This window comes from Bufo bufo, chromosome 1 (genome assembly GCF_905171765.1).
Source record: "Bufo bufo chromosome 1, aBufBuf1.1, whole genome shotgun sequence".
NCBI classification, from domain to species: Eukaryota; Metazoa; Chordata; class Amphibia; order Anura; family Bufonidae; genus Bufo; species Bufo bufo.
This window is the reverse complement of record NC_053389.1, coordinates 812,587,624-812,606,367: the sequence shown is the minus strand read 5'-3', so window position 1 is coordinate 812,606,367 and position 18,744 is coordinate 812,587,624. Positions and strand designations below refer to the sequence as shown.

The following is an 18,744-nucleotide window of genomic DNA, read 5'->3' as shown; positions in this document are numbered from 1 at the left end:
ATATACACACAGCCCAGATCCGGTATATACACTACTACACCATGACATGTATATACACACAGCCCAGATCCAGTATATACACTACTACACCATGACATGTATATACACACAGCACAGATCCAGTATATACACTACTACACCATGACATGTATATACACAACCCAGATCAAGTATATACACTACTACACCATGACATGTATATACACACAGCACAGATCCAGTATATACACTACTACACCATGACATGTATATACACAACCCAGATCAAGTATATACACTACTACACCATGACATGTATATACACTCAGCCCAGGTCCAGTATATACACAACTACACCATGACATGTATATACACACAGCCCAGATCCAGTATATACACTACTACACCATGACATGTATATACACACAGCCCATATCCGGTATATACACTACTACACCATGACCTGTATATACACACAGCCCAGATCCAGTATATACACTACTACACCATGACATGTATATACACAGCCCAGATCCAGTATATACACTACTACACCATGACCTGTATATACACACAGCCCAGATCCAGTATATACACTACTACACCATGACATGTATATACACACAGCCCAGATCCAGTATATACACTACTACACCATGACATGTATATACACACAGCCCAGATCCAGTATATACACTACTACACCATGACATGTATATACACACAGCCCAGATCCAGTATATACACTACTACACCATGACATGTATATACACACAGCCCAGACCCAGTATATACACTACTACACCATGACCTGTATATACACACAGCCCAGATCCGGTATATTCACTACTACACCATGACCTGTATATACAGACAGCCCAGATCCGGTATATACACTACTACACCATGACATGTATATACACACAGCCCAGATCCAGTATATACACTACTACACCATGACATGTATATACACACAGCCCAGATCCGGTATATACACTACTACACCATGACATGTATATACACACAGCCCAGATCCGGTATATACACTACTACACCATGACATGTATATACACACAGCCCAGACCCAGTATATACACTACTACACCATGACCTGTATATACAGACAGCCCAGTTCCGGTATATACACTACTACACCATCACATGTATATACACACAGCCCTGTTCCAGTATATACACTACTACACCATGACATGTATATACACACAGCCCAGATCCAGTATATACACTACTACACCATGACATGTATATACACACAGCCCAGATCCAGTATATATACTACTACACCATGACATGTATATACACACAGCCCAGATCCGGTATATACACTACTACACCATGACATGTATATACACACAGCCCAGATCCGGTATATACACTACTACACCATGACATGTATATACACACAGCCCAGATCCGGTATATACACTACTACACCATGACATGTATATACACACAGCCCAGATCCAGTATATACACTACTACACCATGACCTGTATATACACACAGCCCAGATCCGGTATATACACTACTACACCATGACATGTATATACACAGCCCAGATCCAGTATATACACTACTACACCATGACCTGTATATACACACAGCCCAGATCCAGTATATACACTACTACACCATGACATGTATATACACACAGCCCAGATCCGGTATATACACTACTACACCATGACATGTATATACACACAGCCCAGGTCCAGTATATACACAACTACACCATGACATGTATATACACACAGCCCAGATCCGGTATATACACTACTACACCATGACCTGTATATACACACAGCCCAGATCCAGTATATACACTACTACACCATGACATGTATATACACACAGCCCAGATCCAGTATATACACTACTACACCATGACATGTATATACACACAGCCCAGATCCAGTATATACACTACTACACCATGACATGTATATACACACAGCCCAGATCCAGTATATACACTACTACACCATGATATGTATATACACACAGCCCAGATCCAGTATATACACTACTACACCATGACATGTATATACACACAGCCCAGATCCGGTATATACACTACTACACCATGACCTGTATATACACACAGCCCAGATCCAGTATATACTACTACTAAACCATGACATGTATATACACACAGCCCAGATCCAGTATATACACTACTACACCATGACATGTATATACACACAGCCCAGATCCAGTATATACACTACTACACCATGACATGTATATACACACAGCCCAGATCCAGTATATACACTACTACACCATGACATGTATATACACAGTCCAGATCCAGTATATACACTACTACACCATGACATGTATATACACACAGCCCAGATCCGGTATATACACTACTACACCATGACATGTATATACACACAGCCCAGATCCAGTATATACACTACTACACCATGACATGTATATACACACAGCCCAGATCCGGTATATACACTACTACACCATGACCTGTATATACACACAGCCCAGATCCAGTATATACACTACTACACCATGACATGTATATACACACAGCCCAGATCCAGTATATACACTACTACACCATGATATGTATATACACACAGCCCAGATCCAGTATATACACTACTACACCATGACATGTATATACACACAGCCCAGATCCGGTATATACACTACTACACCATGACATGTATATACACACAGACCAGACCCAGTATATACACTACTACACCATGACCTGTATATACACACAGCCCAGATCCAGTATATACACTACTACACCATGACCTGTATATACACACACAGCACAGATCCAGTATATACACTACTACACTATGACATGTATATACACACAGCCCAGATCCGGTATATACACTACTACACCATGACCTGTATATACACACAGCCCAGATCCGGTATATACACTACTACACCATGACATGTATATACACACAGCCCAGATCCAGTATATACACTACTACACCATGACATGTATATACACACAGCACAGATCCAGTATATACACTACTACACCATGACATGTATATACACAAAGTCCAGATCCAGTATATACACTACTACACCATGACATGTATATACACACAGCCCAGATCCAGTATATACACTACTACACCATGACATGTATATACACACAGACCAGACCCAGTATATACACTACTACACCATGACCTGTATATACACACACAGCACAGATCCAGTATATACACTACTACACTATGACATGTATATACACACAGCCCAGATCCAGTATATACACTATACACTATGACATGTATATACAGCATTATACTGACTTATAATGCTGTGTAACCCTTACAGTCCTTAAATCTATTGCATTATGCTGTGCGATCCTGTCAGTGGAAGGGAAGACAGGACGGGGCCCCTCCCTGACACACGCTGCAAGTTTACACTAACATTGCACTAACTCATGTGTCTCTGGCCTAAAGTGTCACAGACAGCAAGAGATCAATCAAAGTTGTCCATTGGGAGCGATTGTTCTCATTGGATGGTCTGTACAGACTAACCAATCAGAGCATAGTTACTTGAAAATGCCAGCTTCAGGCTGTGATCCCCATCTTTCGTGATGTTGGGGTTCAGAGCCTGAATAAAGTCAGCAAGTACCTCCATTTGTGCCCCCCTCCCACCATGCCCCTCAATGCCTTCTATGATGGCACCTAGAGATGACCGAATCGAAGCTCGATGAAGTGGAATTCTATCTAAATTTCAGGAAAAATTCAATTTGCAACGAATGCGAATTTCCTTGTGCTTTGTGGTAACGAATCGAAATTTTTCGTAAAATGGCGTGAGGACTGATGACATGGGACAAAGAACTCTGGGAAGGCGAGCTCACCCAGATTGACATGCAGCCAATCAGCAGCCAGCCCTGTGATGTCACAGCCCTATAAATACGGCCGAAATTTTAGATTCTGCCATTTTCCAGCGTTCTGAGTGCAGGGACAGACGGGAGAAGGCGCTAGGGACAACAATTATAAAAACCCTTATTGTGAACAAAAAAACTGAAAAAATTATTTATAAGTGCAGGGAAAGGATAGGGAGGAATCATTTCACAGCATCTTAGTGCAGGGAGAGACGTCAAAAGGCGCTAGGGACAGTGATAGGAAAGTGATTTACAAGTGCAGGGAAAGATTATTTGGGGATCCAAATAGCCATTAAACAGCTCTGTCATTTCAGCAATTTGTTCTTGGGGTGCAAGTGTTATATTGAAAAGCCTTTAGTGGCTTATATCTATGGAAAAAGAAAAATATATTCTCAGTTGACCTCTGCAGTTATATGTGTTGAAAGCGTACAGAAAGAAAAAAATATACGCACTTCACTGGTGCAGTTATTTGTGTCAAAAGCGTTTAGTGGCCTATTTCAGTACAAAAAAATAATAATTATATACACACTTCACTGTTGCATTTATTTGTGGCAAAAACATTTAGTGACCAATTTCAGTACAAAAAGAAAAAAATATACACACTTCACTGGTGCAGTTATTTGTGGTTAAAGCTTTTTCTGGCTCATTTCACTTGAGAAAGAAAAATATATACGCACTTCACTGTTGCATTTATTTCTGCTAAAAGTGTTTACTGGCCTATTTCAGTACAAAAAGAAAAATATATTGTCAGTTCACTTCTGCAGTTATCTGTGTTGAAAGCGTTCAGTGCCCTATGTCAGTACAGAAAGAAAAAAATGTACGCACTTCACTGGTGCATTTATTTGTGGCAAAAGAGTTCAGTGTCCTATTTCAGTACAAAACAAAAAATATATAGGCATTTCACTTCTGCAGTTATTATTATTTCAGTACAACATATATTCAGCGTTCACTTTTGCAGATATATGTGAAAAAACCTTTAGTGACGTATTTCGGTGGAAAAACACATTTTATTTAGCGTTCAGCGCTGCATTTATATGTGGTAAAATCTTCAGTGACGTATTTCGGTAGAAAAACAAAGTATATTCAGCGTTCACTGTTGCAGGTATTTGTGGCAAAACCTTTAGTGACGTATTTCGGTAGAAAAACTAATTTTATTCAGCATTCAGCGCTGCAGTTATATGTGGTAAAATCTTTTGTGATGTATTTTGGTGGAAAAACATATTTTATTCAGCGTTCACCTTTATTGAAGTATTTCGGTCGAAAAACTAAATTTATTCACTGGCCAGCGCTCCGATTATATGCAGCAAAATCTTTAGTGACGTATCTTGATGAACTTCGTGACTCTTCCGGGCTCAAAGCTATCTTTATGCTTTGTCATCTCATTGTCTGTAGCTACTAGAGGCCTGTTCATGCCAGGCAGGTTCCCCCAGAAGTATCTTGGTCGATCGACACTGTCATTGTGCCATTCTGTGGCTTCCTCATGCTGCTGCCACCTCCACACTCTTTCATTGTGCCATTCTGTGGCTTCCTCATGCTGCTGCCAACTCCAGATTCATCATTGTGCCACTCGGTGGCCTTCTCCTGATGCTGCTACTGCTGCTGCCGCCACCTCCAGACTCTGTCATTGTGCCACTCGGTGGCTTCTTCATACTGCTGCCACCTCCACACTCGGTCATTGTGCCACTCGGTGGCCTTCTCTTGATGCTGCTACTGCTGCGGCCGCCACCTCCACACTCTGTCATTGTACCACTCGGTGGCCTCCTGATGCTGCCACCACTTCCAGACTCTGTCATTGTGCCACTCTGTGGTCTCCTAATGCTGTTCCCACCCTCCCCACTTCATGACGGGGCCACTATTTTGCCTTTCGACCTGGCTGACATCATCATTTATTTGACCCTTCTTCTGATCTGTCAGAAGGAAGGAAAAATTAGACGCACAATGGATCCTGTCTGTGTAGCAATTGTAAGGCCTGTATGGTCCCATCAGAATTGGCTTATGATTTGGTAGCCAAAAGCAGGAGTGGGTACAAAACACAGAAGACATGCAAATATTCCATTCACGTGTCATCTCTGTTTTAGATCCACTCCTGTTTTTTTGGGCATTATCAATACTGATGGATCACTGACCAAATGCTGACCGAGTGAAGGCGGATGCTCCACAGACAGGATCCGTATTTTGGGGGTTATTGTTCTGATTGATCAGAGGATGGGCAAAATAATCAGTGACGTCAACACAAACTTACTGCTGACCCCCTCTCCACTCGGTCGGGGGGCTCTACTTGTATAAGCATTTAATAGAACAGGTTCTGTAGACATCTATGTGGAATCAGCTGCTGAGGACGGTGTAAAAGGAGTGCGCTTCTTCTTGACACTAACATCGACCTGTAAGGCTGAGCTCATACTTGAGTTATTTGGTCAGTTTTGGCCCTGTGACTGCCCAAATAAGTGAAGTGTGCAGTGATTCTAAGAGCGACACCTGTCAACTGCATGTCATACGGACTCACAGTATTATTTCACTACCGCAGCAGACTCCCTATGTGTGTTACTGCAAGGCACAGTGTTCTACACCACTATAAAGGCTCTCTAAAGCCTGGAAATAGTAGGGTTTTTTTAACGTAATTTGCCGCGAATTTATTTGGATCGAAGCAAATTTTTCCAAAAAAAAGGCAACAGCCCAATAACTAAACCGCCGCCAACAGCACTGAGTGTCAGCTGTAATGTACAGCTGACACTCTGCACTAATGGCCACGATTGGTGCTGGCCCTTAATTGCCACTGTAAGTGGCATCCATAGGGTTAACAGAGGGATGGAGCACACCCTCTCTCCCATCAGGCCCTTACAATGCGCTTGCAGGGATTCAATGGTTATCATGGCAGCTTGACGTCGTACAAAGGCTTCCAAGCTTGACATGTACTGTACCTAAACCTGACAGGCCCATAGACAGGGTCTGATCAGGCTTATTGTCAGTGTAAGGCCTCATGCACACGACCGTATTTTTTCACGGTCCGCAAAACGGGGTTCCGTTGGTCCGTGATCCGTGACCGCTTTTTCGTCCGTGGGTCTTCCTTGATTTTTGGAGGATCCACGGACATGAAAAAACAGTCGTTTTGGTGTCCGCCTGGCCGTGCGGAGCCAAACGGTCCTGAATTACAATGCAAGTCAATGTGGACGGATCTGTTTGAAGTTGACACTATATGGTGCAATTTGAAACGGATCCGTCCCCCATTGACTTTCAATGTAAAGTCAGGAGTTAATATACCATAGGATCGGAGTTTTCTCCAATCCGATGGTATATTTTAACTTGAAGCGTCCCCATCACCATGGGAACGCCTCTATGTTAGAATATACCATCGGATTTGAGTTACATCGTGAAACTCAGATCCGACAGTATATTCTAACACAGAGGCGTTCCCATAGTGATGGGGACGCTTCTAGTTAGAATATACTACGAACTGTGTACATGACTGCCCGCTGCTGCCTGGCAGCACCCGATCTCTTACAGGGGGCTGTGATCCGCACAATTAACCCTTTAGGTGCCGCACCTGAAGGGGTTAATTGTGCGTATCATAGCCCCCTGTAAGAGATCAGGGGCTGCCAGGCAGCAGGGGGCAGACCCCCCTCCCTCCCCAGTTTGAATATCATTGGTGGCCAGTGTGCGCCACCCCCCGCCCCCCCCCTATTGTAATATCACCCCCGCCCCCCCCCCATTGTAATATCATTGGCGGCCAGTGTACGGCCTCCGTCGGCCCCCCTCTATTGTAATTTCATTGGTGGCCAGTGTGCGGCCTCCCCTCTCCTCTCCCCTCTCCCCCCCCCCCCCCCGCCCGATCATTGGTAGCAGCGAAGATTCCGATCGGAGTCCCAGTTTAATCGCTCTGGGGCTCCGATCGGTAACCATGGCAACCAGGACGCTACTGCAGGCCTGCTTGCCATGGTTACTTAGCAATACTACAATATTAGAAGGATCATACTTACCTGCTGGCTGCTGCGATGTCTGTGTCCGGGCGGGAGCTCCTTCTACTGGTAAGTGACAGATCATTAAGCAATGCGCCGCACAGACCTGTCACTTACCAGTTGGAGGAACTCCAGGCCGGTCACAGACAGCGCAGCAGCCAGCAGGTAAGTATGATCCTTCTAATATTGTAATATTGCTTAGTAACCATGGCAACCAGGCCTGCAGTAGCGTCCTGGTTGCCATGGTTACCGATCGGAGCCCCAGAGCGATTAAACTGGGACTCCGATCGGAATCTCCTCTGCCACCAATGATCGGGCAAGGGGGGGAGGGGAGAGAGGGGAGGCCGCACACTGGCCACCAATGAAATTGCAATAGAGGGGGGAGGGGGGCCGACGGAGGCCGCACACTGGTCACCAATGAAATTACAATAGAGGGGGGGAGGGGGGCCGACGGAGGCCGCACACTGGCCACCAATGAAATTACAATAGAGGGGGGGATGGGGGCCGACGGAGGCCGTACACTGGCCACCAATGATATTACAATAGGGGGGGGGGCGGGGGTGATATTACAATAGGGGGGGCGGGGTGATATTACAATAGGGGGGGGGGGGCGGGGGGGCCACACACTGGCCACCAATGATATTCAAACTGGGGAGGGAGGGGGGTCTGCCCCCTGCTGCCTGGCAGCCCCTGATCTCTTACAGGGGGCTATGATATGCACAATTAACCCCTCAGGTGCAGCACCTGAGGGGTTAATTGTGCAGATCACAGCCCCCTGTAAGAGATCGGGTGCTGCCAGGCAGCAGGGGGCAGTCATGTACACAGTTCGTAGTATATTCTAACTAGAAGCGTCCCCATCACTATGGGAACGCCTCTGTGTTAGAATATACTGTCGGTTCATCTCTGAAAAAGCTTTTATGCAGACGGATCTTCGAATCCGTCTGTATGAAAGTAACCTACGGCCACGGATCACGGACGCGGATGCCAATCTTGTGTGCATCCGTGTTCTTTCACGGACCCATTGACTTGAATGGGTCCGTGAACCGTTGTCAGTCGAAAAAATAGGACAGGTCATATTTTTTTGACGGACAGGAAACACGGATCACGGATGCGGCTGCAAAACAGTGCATTTTCCGATTTTTCCACGGACCCATTGAAAGTCAATGGGTCCGCGAAAAAAAACGGAAAACAGCACAACGGCCACAGATGCACACAACGGTCGTGTGCATGAGGTCTAATACTGACATTACTATGCACTGAAATAGCTGATTATTGCAGTGCATTTAACAGCAATCAGATTCAAACTCACTGGATCTTCAAGAACCAAGTGGGACTTATTAAAAAAAAAGAAAGAAAATGAAAAATATATAAAATAAAGATTTGAATAAAAAAAAAAATTTGCTTTTTCCTATATCTGGTCATATATAATTGGTTAAAAAAAAATGACAGAATTGCTGTATTTGTCCCCCCACCTCTCAAAAGAATTGTACAAAAAGCTATTAAAAAGTCATATGTACCTCAAAATCATACTAATAAAAACTACCGGTCGTCCCACAAAAAACAAGCCCTCACACAGCTACGCTGGTGGAAAAATAAAAATGTTATGGATATTAGTATATGATGATGCAAAATATAACTTGATTTTTAATAAAAGTGATTTTCTAATGCAAAAGTGGTAGAACATGAAAAAGAATCTAACTTTTTTTATCACCTAAATATCATATCATATATATACTGCATGGAGAACCTCATTAAATTAAAATAAAAAACACTGCTGTGCCCTTCAGCAACAGTTTACAAGCACATATGGGGTGTTGCTGTATTCATGAAAAGAAATGCATAACAAACTGTGGGGTGCTTTTTCTCCTGCTACCCCTTGTGAAAATGAAAATGTTGGGGCTAAAGCACCATTTTATTGGAAATTTCCATTGTCACATATTTCATTTTCACATCAAAGAGTTTCTAAATTCTGTGAAACGCTTGGGTCAAAGTATGATCTTCATCAATTTCTTGAGGGGTGTAGTTTCCAAAATGGGGTCACATTTTGGGGGTTCCCTTTCTAGGTGTACCTCAGGGTGTCTTTATATGTGACACAGTACCGAAAACCATTCCTGCATATTATGCACTGTAAACACAATATTGCTCTCCTTCCCTTCAATCCAATTGAGAATCTGTGGAGGGAGCTAAAGATCAGGGTGATGGCAAGAAGACCCTCCAACCTGAAAGATTTGGAGCTTATTTCTAGTGTTGAGCGCGAATATTCGAATAGCGAATTTTTTTAGTGAATTTCGTCACTTCGCTAATTCACGAATATTTAGAATATAGCACTATAAATTCTATATTTCGAATATTTGTTTTTTTGTTTTTTTTATTGTTATATTTTTTTCTTTCCCACTTCCCAAAAGTAGTTCTTACCTGTCCTGAGGATTCCTGGCTTCCTGGCTGCTCCAGTCAGTGCCCGTTGCCGCTTCTGCCGACTTCCGTGCTCATGGAGCGTCCCCATCACCATGGGAAGCCTCTATACTAGAATGTACTGTCGGATGTGAGAATTAAGTTGAAATCGCAATGCGATTAATATAACTTGAAGTAATCGCATTGCGATTTCTACTTAGAGCTGTGTTTCTAATGGGACAGCTTGCTAGAATTAACGAAGTTAACGAATATGGAATATAGCAGTGCTAAGTTGAAATCGCAATGCAATTACTTCAAGTTATATTAATCGCATTACGATTTCAACTTAGCACTGCTATATTCCATATTCGTTAACTTCGTTAATTCTAGAAAGCTGACCCATTAGAAACACAGCTCTAAGTTGAAATCGCAATGCGATTAATATAACTTGAAGTAATCGCATTGCGATTTCAACTTGGACCTGGTTTACTATGGTTGGCTTGGTAGAATTAGCGAATATGACGAATGTATTCGTCATATTCCTCAAAACGAACATAACAAAATATTCTCCATCTTCGTTTTAGCTCCATATTCGTCAACTTCGCTAATTCTAGCAAACAAATAGGAAAGTTGACTATAGAGACAGCTGTGTTTAATTCGCTATGCGATTATATTACTTAGCTTTTTATTTAAATAAATAGAATATTTATAATAATTATTAAGTATTATAATTATTCTTTTTATTTTAAAAAAAGCAAAGTAATATTATCGCATAGCGAATTAAAAACTTTGCTGTCTCTTGTCAACTTTCCTATTTGATTGCTAGAATTAGCAAAGTTGACGAATATGGAGCTATGCTAACTTTTGTGGAGCATTAAAACATAGGGCGATAAATCGCCTTACTCGATAATTACGTAGTTGTCATTATCGCTTAATGCGATAATAACTTAAATTGAGGAATATGTAGAATACTTCGCTATCTTCGTTGCTGTAGATTCTACATCAAGGAAGATAGCGAAGTATTCTACATCTACGAAGATAGCGAAGTATTCTACATCAACGAAGATAGCGAAGTATTCTACATCAACGAAGATAGCGAAGTATTCTACATCAACGAAGATAGCGAAGTATTCTACATCAACGAAGATAGCGAAGTATTCAACATCAACGAAGATAGCGAAGTATTCTACATCAACGAAGATAGCGAAGTATTCTACATCAACGAAGATAGCAAAGTATTTTACATCAACGAAGATAGCGAAGTATTCAACATCAACGAAGATAGCGAAGTATTCTACATCAACGAAGATAGCGAAGTATTCTACATCTACGAAGATAGCGAAGTATTCTACATCAACGAAGATAGCGAAGTATTCTACATCAACGAAGATAGCGAAGTATTCTACATCAACGAAGATAGCGAAGTATTCTACATCAACGAAGATAGCGAAGTATTCTACATCAACGAAGATAGCGAAGTATTCTACATCTACGAAGATAGCGAAGTATTCTACATCAACGAAGATAGCGAAGTATTCTACATCAACGAAGATAGCGAAGTATTCAACATCAACGAAGATAGCGAAGTATTCTACATCAACGAAGATAGCGAAGTATTCTACATCAACGAAGATAGCAAAGTATTCTACATCAACGAAGATAGCAAAGTATTCTACATCAACGAAGATAGCGAAGTATTCTACATCAACGAAGATAGCGAAGTATTCTACATCAACGAAGATAGCGAAGTATTCTACATCAACGAAGATAGCGAAGTATTCAACATCAACGAAGATAGCGAAGTATTCTACATCAACGAAGATAGCGAAGTATTCTACATCTACGAAGATAGCGAAGTATTCTACATCAACGAAGATAGCAAAGTATTCTACATCAACGAAGATAGCGAAGTATTCTACATCAACGAAGATAGCGAAGTATTCTACATCAACGAAGATAGCGAAGTATTCAACATCAACGAAGATAGCGAAGTATTCTACATCAACGAAGATAGCGAAGTATTCTACATCAACGAAGATAGCGAAGTATTCTACATCAACGAAGATAGCGAAGTATTCAACATCAACGAAGATAGCGAAGTATTCTACATCAACGAAGATAGCGAAGTATTCTACATCTACGAAGATAGCGAAGTATTCTACATCAACGAAGATAGCAAAGTATTCTACATCAACGAAGATAGCGAAGTATTCAACATCAACGAAGATAGCGAAGTATTCTACATCAACGAAGATAGCGAAGTATTCAACATCAACGAAGATAGCGAAGTATTCTACATCAACGAAGATAGCGAAGTATTCTACATCAACGAAGATAGCGAAGTATTCTACATCAACGAAGATAGCGAAGTATTCAACATCAACGAAGATAGCGAAGTATTCTACATCAACGAAGATAGCGAAGTATTCTACATCTACGAAGATAGCGAAGTATTCTACATCAACGAAGATAGCAAAGTATTCTACATCAACGAAGATAGCGAAGTATTCAACATCAACGAAGATAGCGAAGTATTCTACATCAACGAAGATAGCGAAGTATTCTACATCAACGAAGATAGCGAAGTATTCTACATCAACGAAGATAGCGAAGTATTCTACATCTACGAAGATAGCGAAGTATTCTACATCAACGAAGATAGCGAAGTATTCTACATCAACGAAGATAGCGAAGTATTCTACATCTACGAAGATAGCGAAGTATTCTACATCAACGAAGATAGCAAAGTATTCTACATCAACGAAGATAGCGAAGTATTCTACATCAACGAAGATAGCGAAGTATTCTACATCTACGAAGATAGCGAAGTATTCTACATCAACGAAGATAGCGAAGTATTCTACATTAATGAAGATACATTGTAGAATACTTTGCTATCCTCGTTGATGTAGAATACTTCGCTATCTTCGTTGATGCAGAATAAAGAATACTTCTCTATCTTGATTCTTTTATTAATATAAAGACATAGAATATAGCGCTATATTCGTGTTAAATCTAGATCTCCAAGATTAAAGAATAGGAAAGTTGCCTTATTATTAAGTTAAAAGGCAATTAGAAGTTATAATTTACAACTTCTAATTCTAAGCTTAAAAATCGCAATATGCAAATGATTAAATCGCATATTAATCGCGATAAATACAAAAATGACCAATATTCGATTTCGACGAATATAAGACGAATATTCAAGCGATTATTCGCGAATATTCGCGAAATCGAATATGGCACCTCCCGCTCAACACTACTTATTTCTAAAGATGAATGGGCAAAAATTCCTGTGGAGACCTGCAAAAAGCTGGTCTGCAATTATAGGAAGCATCTGATTGCTGTAATAGCCAATAAAGGCTTTTCTATTGATTATTGAGAAGGGTATGAATAATTTTGGACTGGACACTTTTTACTCAAATGTAAATAAAAGCTGAGAAATGTTTTTTCCCCACAATAATGCCGCTTGTACATCGTCGTATTATCTTTTGGGAGACACCTATGTCATTTCCCGTCAAATAATTACTTTTTGGTTGAATAAAAGTAACTTTAAGTCAAAATTTGCCAGGGGTATGAATAATTATGGGCAGCACTGTAGACTTATTTATTGATACCATCCTGACCACTCCACCTGCTCTCCTGCCTTGCACACAGAAAAACACCTATCATCAAGGGCATCTCAACTATTACCAGACATGAGTGCCAATACTAGGGTGTCCCCTGAAGAAGAAGGGGGTGCGCTCTCCAGTCACTATGTGGAAGTATAGGGTGCCAGTGGATTGCAACTGTGATTTGTGAGTTCAACTACCACCATCAGAGCCACTACCACTCCCATTATATATCTACTCCACCTGGGCCACTGCAGCTGCAGCAGCAGAAGCAGCAGCACAGAATGGAACCTGACTGACAAGGTGGGAGATGTGGGGATGTGGGGGAGTAGTAGTAGTGGCAGTAGTATGAAAGACAGGCAGACAGCGGCATCTTTGAGCTGGTGATAACTAACCCCTGTCAGTAACGGCATTTAATTAGCATCAGCTGGAGGTGTGTGAAGATCCTCACTGATCCACACCTGATTCATTTTAACAAATGTTATATTTTCCACACTCATGGAGGACAATATTGTCTGCATCAGTGTGATAACGTCACTTGCTGAACTGAACGCCCTCCGACAGTACACTGGAGGCTGTTGTTTCTGTTGGGAACAAGTGGATGTCCATTGAGGAGGACGTCGAAGATGTGGATAAATACCTGGTGTGAGAACCAGACCAGCACAACCATGGAGGTCCAAGGAGTGGGCCACATTCTCCACCACATAAGATTATGAGGCAGAGATGACTTTTTAAAAAAAGAATAATTGCAGCTACAATAGTTATCTTCCATCGAGGCTGAGCACATGGCATCAGTTCCCTAGATGCAGTGGTATGGCAGCGACTGCAGCACCAGCAACTTGGCCAGGTGGGAGTTCAGTTTGCACACAAGCATCTTTCTGAACACATAGGGGGGAATTTATCATAAGGAGAATATTTGAAGTCAGTTTTGCTTAAGTCTGTGTTGGAGTATTTTATCAAATGTTCACATGTTGTTTAATAAATTTGGCTTGTCCTTAAACCTAACACTTCTGCCTAGAGAATCTACTCCACTTTTCCTATTCCATCCTAATCCTGGAGTGAGACTTTTTTGCGACTTTTTAAAAAAAGTTGCAATAATATATCTGGAGTGAAACTCATTAACATAGATAACCACACCCACTTTCCCACCCATATCAGAAAACTAGAGTGAGTGGTGTAGAAATGCAAAAATTCACAAAAATTTGCGCAAGTGAGTGTAAAAAGTCGCAAATTTTTGCGCAAACGCTTACATTTTGAGGAGGTGAGTGCAGAAAAGTCACAAAGGCCTTATTTTGCGACTTTTTGAAGCCAGAATTCTGGAGTGAATGAATGATAAATCAGGGCCATAATGTTTTACGCCTGCCCACATACACCTTTATGGGTGACTAACGATGGAGCAGAGGGAGGGGAGGAACAGAAGAAGTGGTAGCTGATGTTGACAATGATAATAACACAGGTCTTTAATTTTACATTACCCCACCCATTGCCACTCTGTCGTTTACCAGCCATTTTATTTTTGAGGATATTTAAACATTCAGACGTCACACAATATGGTTGGACAGAGTCCATATGAAAGTCAGAGATGCAGAACAACCCATGAGGTCAGGTAAAGAAGTCTGTGATAAATGGCAAAATGGATTGAATGGGTTTAAAAAATCCACTCTTACAATTTTACAGCGCAAGAAAAATGAAATCACAAAATGTAAAACATTTTTAAAAACACTTTAGAATAAAATGCACAATTGGACAGAGTCCAGTACAATTTAGCAGTGAGATGCGCAGATTCCCAAGTCATATATATTAGTTTTTCCATGGAATTTTGGTCTACAATTTCTAACATTTTAAAAAGCGCAATTTAGCTCCGGTATGCGGTCACTCCGACACCGCAAGCAATGTTCAGTCAGAATTAGTACATACACTTGTCTATTTAAGAAACGTTGCAGTAGTTTGAAAATAAAATTGGACAGAGTCCATTCTAATACGCGATAATGCTAAAGCGGCAAGATACGTCCAGATTTTTTATATTTATCCATTAAAACATCTTGCAAGTTCAAGAGTTTTTTTAAATAAAAAAACACAGTTGGACAGAATCATCACCAATATACGGTCACTATGATGCTGCAAGATATGTCCAGTCAGGTTTGCTATTGTCACGACCGCTATCCCAGCAGCAGTCGTGTCGCACCAGACGGAGGGGAAGGGGGACCCTTATCTACGGATGGGAAATAGAATATACACCCCGGACTAACCCTAAGCTGGCACCTGTCTGCCCTGATACCCTAGACGGGGTGTGAACCCGTGCGGCGAGCAGGATGCCTAAACCCTCAGTCGCCCTAACAAGACTGGACTGGGGAAAGGCCGATGGGAGCGCTAGTCACCATCACTCATGTCTAGGAGAACAGCAGGGGAAGACAGCAACAAACAAACGTATATCAGAGATAGACTTATCCAGTCACGAGCAGAGAAGGCGATCCCAATCACGACAGTCCACGCCGGACAAGAGCTCCACAGCAACACCATCAAACGATCTCCTTCAAAGGTCAGAATAGAACTGGAAGTAAGGACTATATCTGGCAATGACTGAAAGTGAAAGTGAAACTAATATAGTAGCTGGGAGTGGCAGACAGGACTCACCTGAGAAGGATGCCTACAAACTCCCAGTCAGGACAAAAAGGTTCACAAGGCAAAACCCAGATGACATACCCTGAACCACGGAGCAAACTCACAAGCTATCGCGAGTAGCAAGTCGCTGCGACCTTCTCCTCCCAGACCTGTCTGGATCAGTCACAGTCGTGACAGTACCCCCCTTTCTACGAGGGGCCCCTGGACCCTCAAGACCAGGCCTCTCCGGATGGGAGCTATGAAAAGCCCGAATGAGTCTGTCCGCTTTTATCTCTGATGCTGGAACCCACATTCTCTCTTCGGAACCATAACCTTTCCAGTGCACCAGGTACTGAAGAGAGCGGCGAACATATCGTGAATCAACAATCTTTTCTACCTGAAACTCAAGACTGCCATCAACAACCACCGGTGGAGGCGGTAGTGGCAATGGTTCAGGAGGTTCTACATATCTCTTAAGCAGAGATCTGTGGAAGACATTATGGATCCTTAGAGTCTGAGGTAGCTCCAGACGAAAAGATACCGGGTTAATGATCTTAATTACCCTATAAGGACCAATAAATCTCGGACCTAATTTCCACGAGGGAACCTTCAACTTGATATTTCTGGTAGACAACCACACCAAGTCATTCACCCCAAGGTCCGGACCTTCAGAGCGCTTCCTATCAGCCGCACGTTTGTATCTACCACCAATTCTCTTCAAACTTTCTTGCACACTCTGCCACACTGAAGAAAGTGAAGACGCAAATCGTTCCTCCTCGGGAATCCCAGACCGCCCCCCCCTCACTAAACGTACAAAACTGAGGATGGAAACCATACGCATCAAAAAATGGTGACTTATCGGTGGATTCTTGACGACGATTATTGATGGCAAACTCGGCTAACGGTAAATAAGATGACCATTCTTCCTGATTTTGGGAAACAAAGCAGCTCAAATATGTCTCTAGGTTTTGATTGGTACGTTCAGTCTGACCGTTGGACTGTGGATGGAAAGATGAAGAAAACGACAGATGAACCCCTAAACGAGAACAAAAAGCTTTCCAAAATTTAGAAACGAACTGGGTACCACGATCCGAAACAATATCGGAAGGGACCCCGTGAAGCTTCACGATGTGGTTAATAAAAACCTGAGCCAGTGTGGTAACATTAGGCAATGCGGCAAGAGCAATAAAGTGCACCATTTTACTGAATCTGTCAACAACTACAAGAATAACAGTCTTCCCCGCTGATACTGGTAGATCCGTAATGAAATCTATTGACAGGTGCGTCCAAGGCCTGTTGGGGATGGCCAGAGGTAAGAGACGCCCTGCCGGACGAGTATGATCTACCTTAGAACGAGCACAGGTAGCACATGCAGACAGGGCCGTCTTTTCGAATGGGCACGCTGGGCAGTTGCCCGGGGGCCCCACTTGCCTGGGGGCCCGCCTGCCCAGTGAACCCACCAGCCAACTTCCCAACCGTCATTTAGCAGCGTTGCCGCCAGGGCCGTCTTTACCAAGGGGCAAAAGGGGCAGCTGCCCTGGGCCCAGTTGCTCCTGGGGGGGCCCAAGGCAGCTGCCTCTTGAGCCCTGCTAGCTACTGCCCCGGGTGTCAGGCTGTCGGCTACACAGGCATCATGATCGTACTGTGTTAATGATCTTAATTCTAGGACCTTAATGAGTTTTGATCTAGGACCTTAATGACATCATTACCATGTGACCAGTAACCTAGCAATTACTGGTCACATGGCTATGAAGTCATCACAGGTCCTACCAGGAGTGTTGCAGAAGTTAACTGTGGAGCTTTTCTGTGTAAAGATTACATCAGAAAAAGGTGACATGGGGTTGTTATTTTAATATACTGTAAACTACTGTATAGTGGGGTGCTGTGTACTGTGTGGGGGGCTGTATACTGTGTGGGGGCCTGTATACTGTGTGGTGGGCTGTATATTGTGTGGTGGGCTATATATTGTGTAATGGGCTGTATATTGTGTGGTGGGCTGTATACTGTGTGTGTGTGGGGGGGGGGTGGCCTGTATACTGTGTGGTGGGCTGTATAGTGTGGGGGGCCTGTATAGTGTGGGGGGCCTGTATAGTGTGGGGGGGGGGCTGTATAGTGGGGGGAGTGCTATACTGCTGTACTGTATAGTGTGGGGGGCCTGTATACTGTGGGTGCGGTATAGTGTAGAGTGCTGTACTGTATAGTGTGGGTGCGGTATAGTGTAGAGTGCTGTACTGTATAGTGTGGGGGGCTGTATCGTGTATAGTTTGGGGTGCTGTATACAGTGAGGTGC

General features: G+C 42.6%; 1 protein-coding gene across 1 annotated transcript in view; it reads left to right on the top strand.

The window, feature by feature from the left end:
• Positions 1-18,744, top strand: part of LOC120986583 (very-long-chain 3-oxoacyl-CoA reductase-B-like) — a 116,992-nt gene that overhangs the window by 41,936 nt on the left and 56,312 nt on the right. The window lies entirely within an intron of this gene.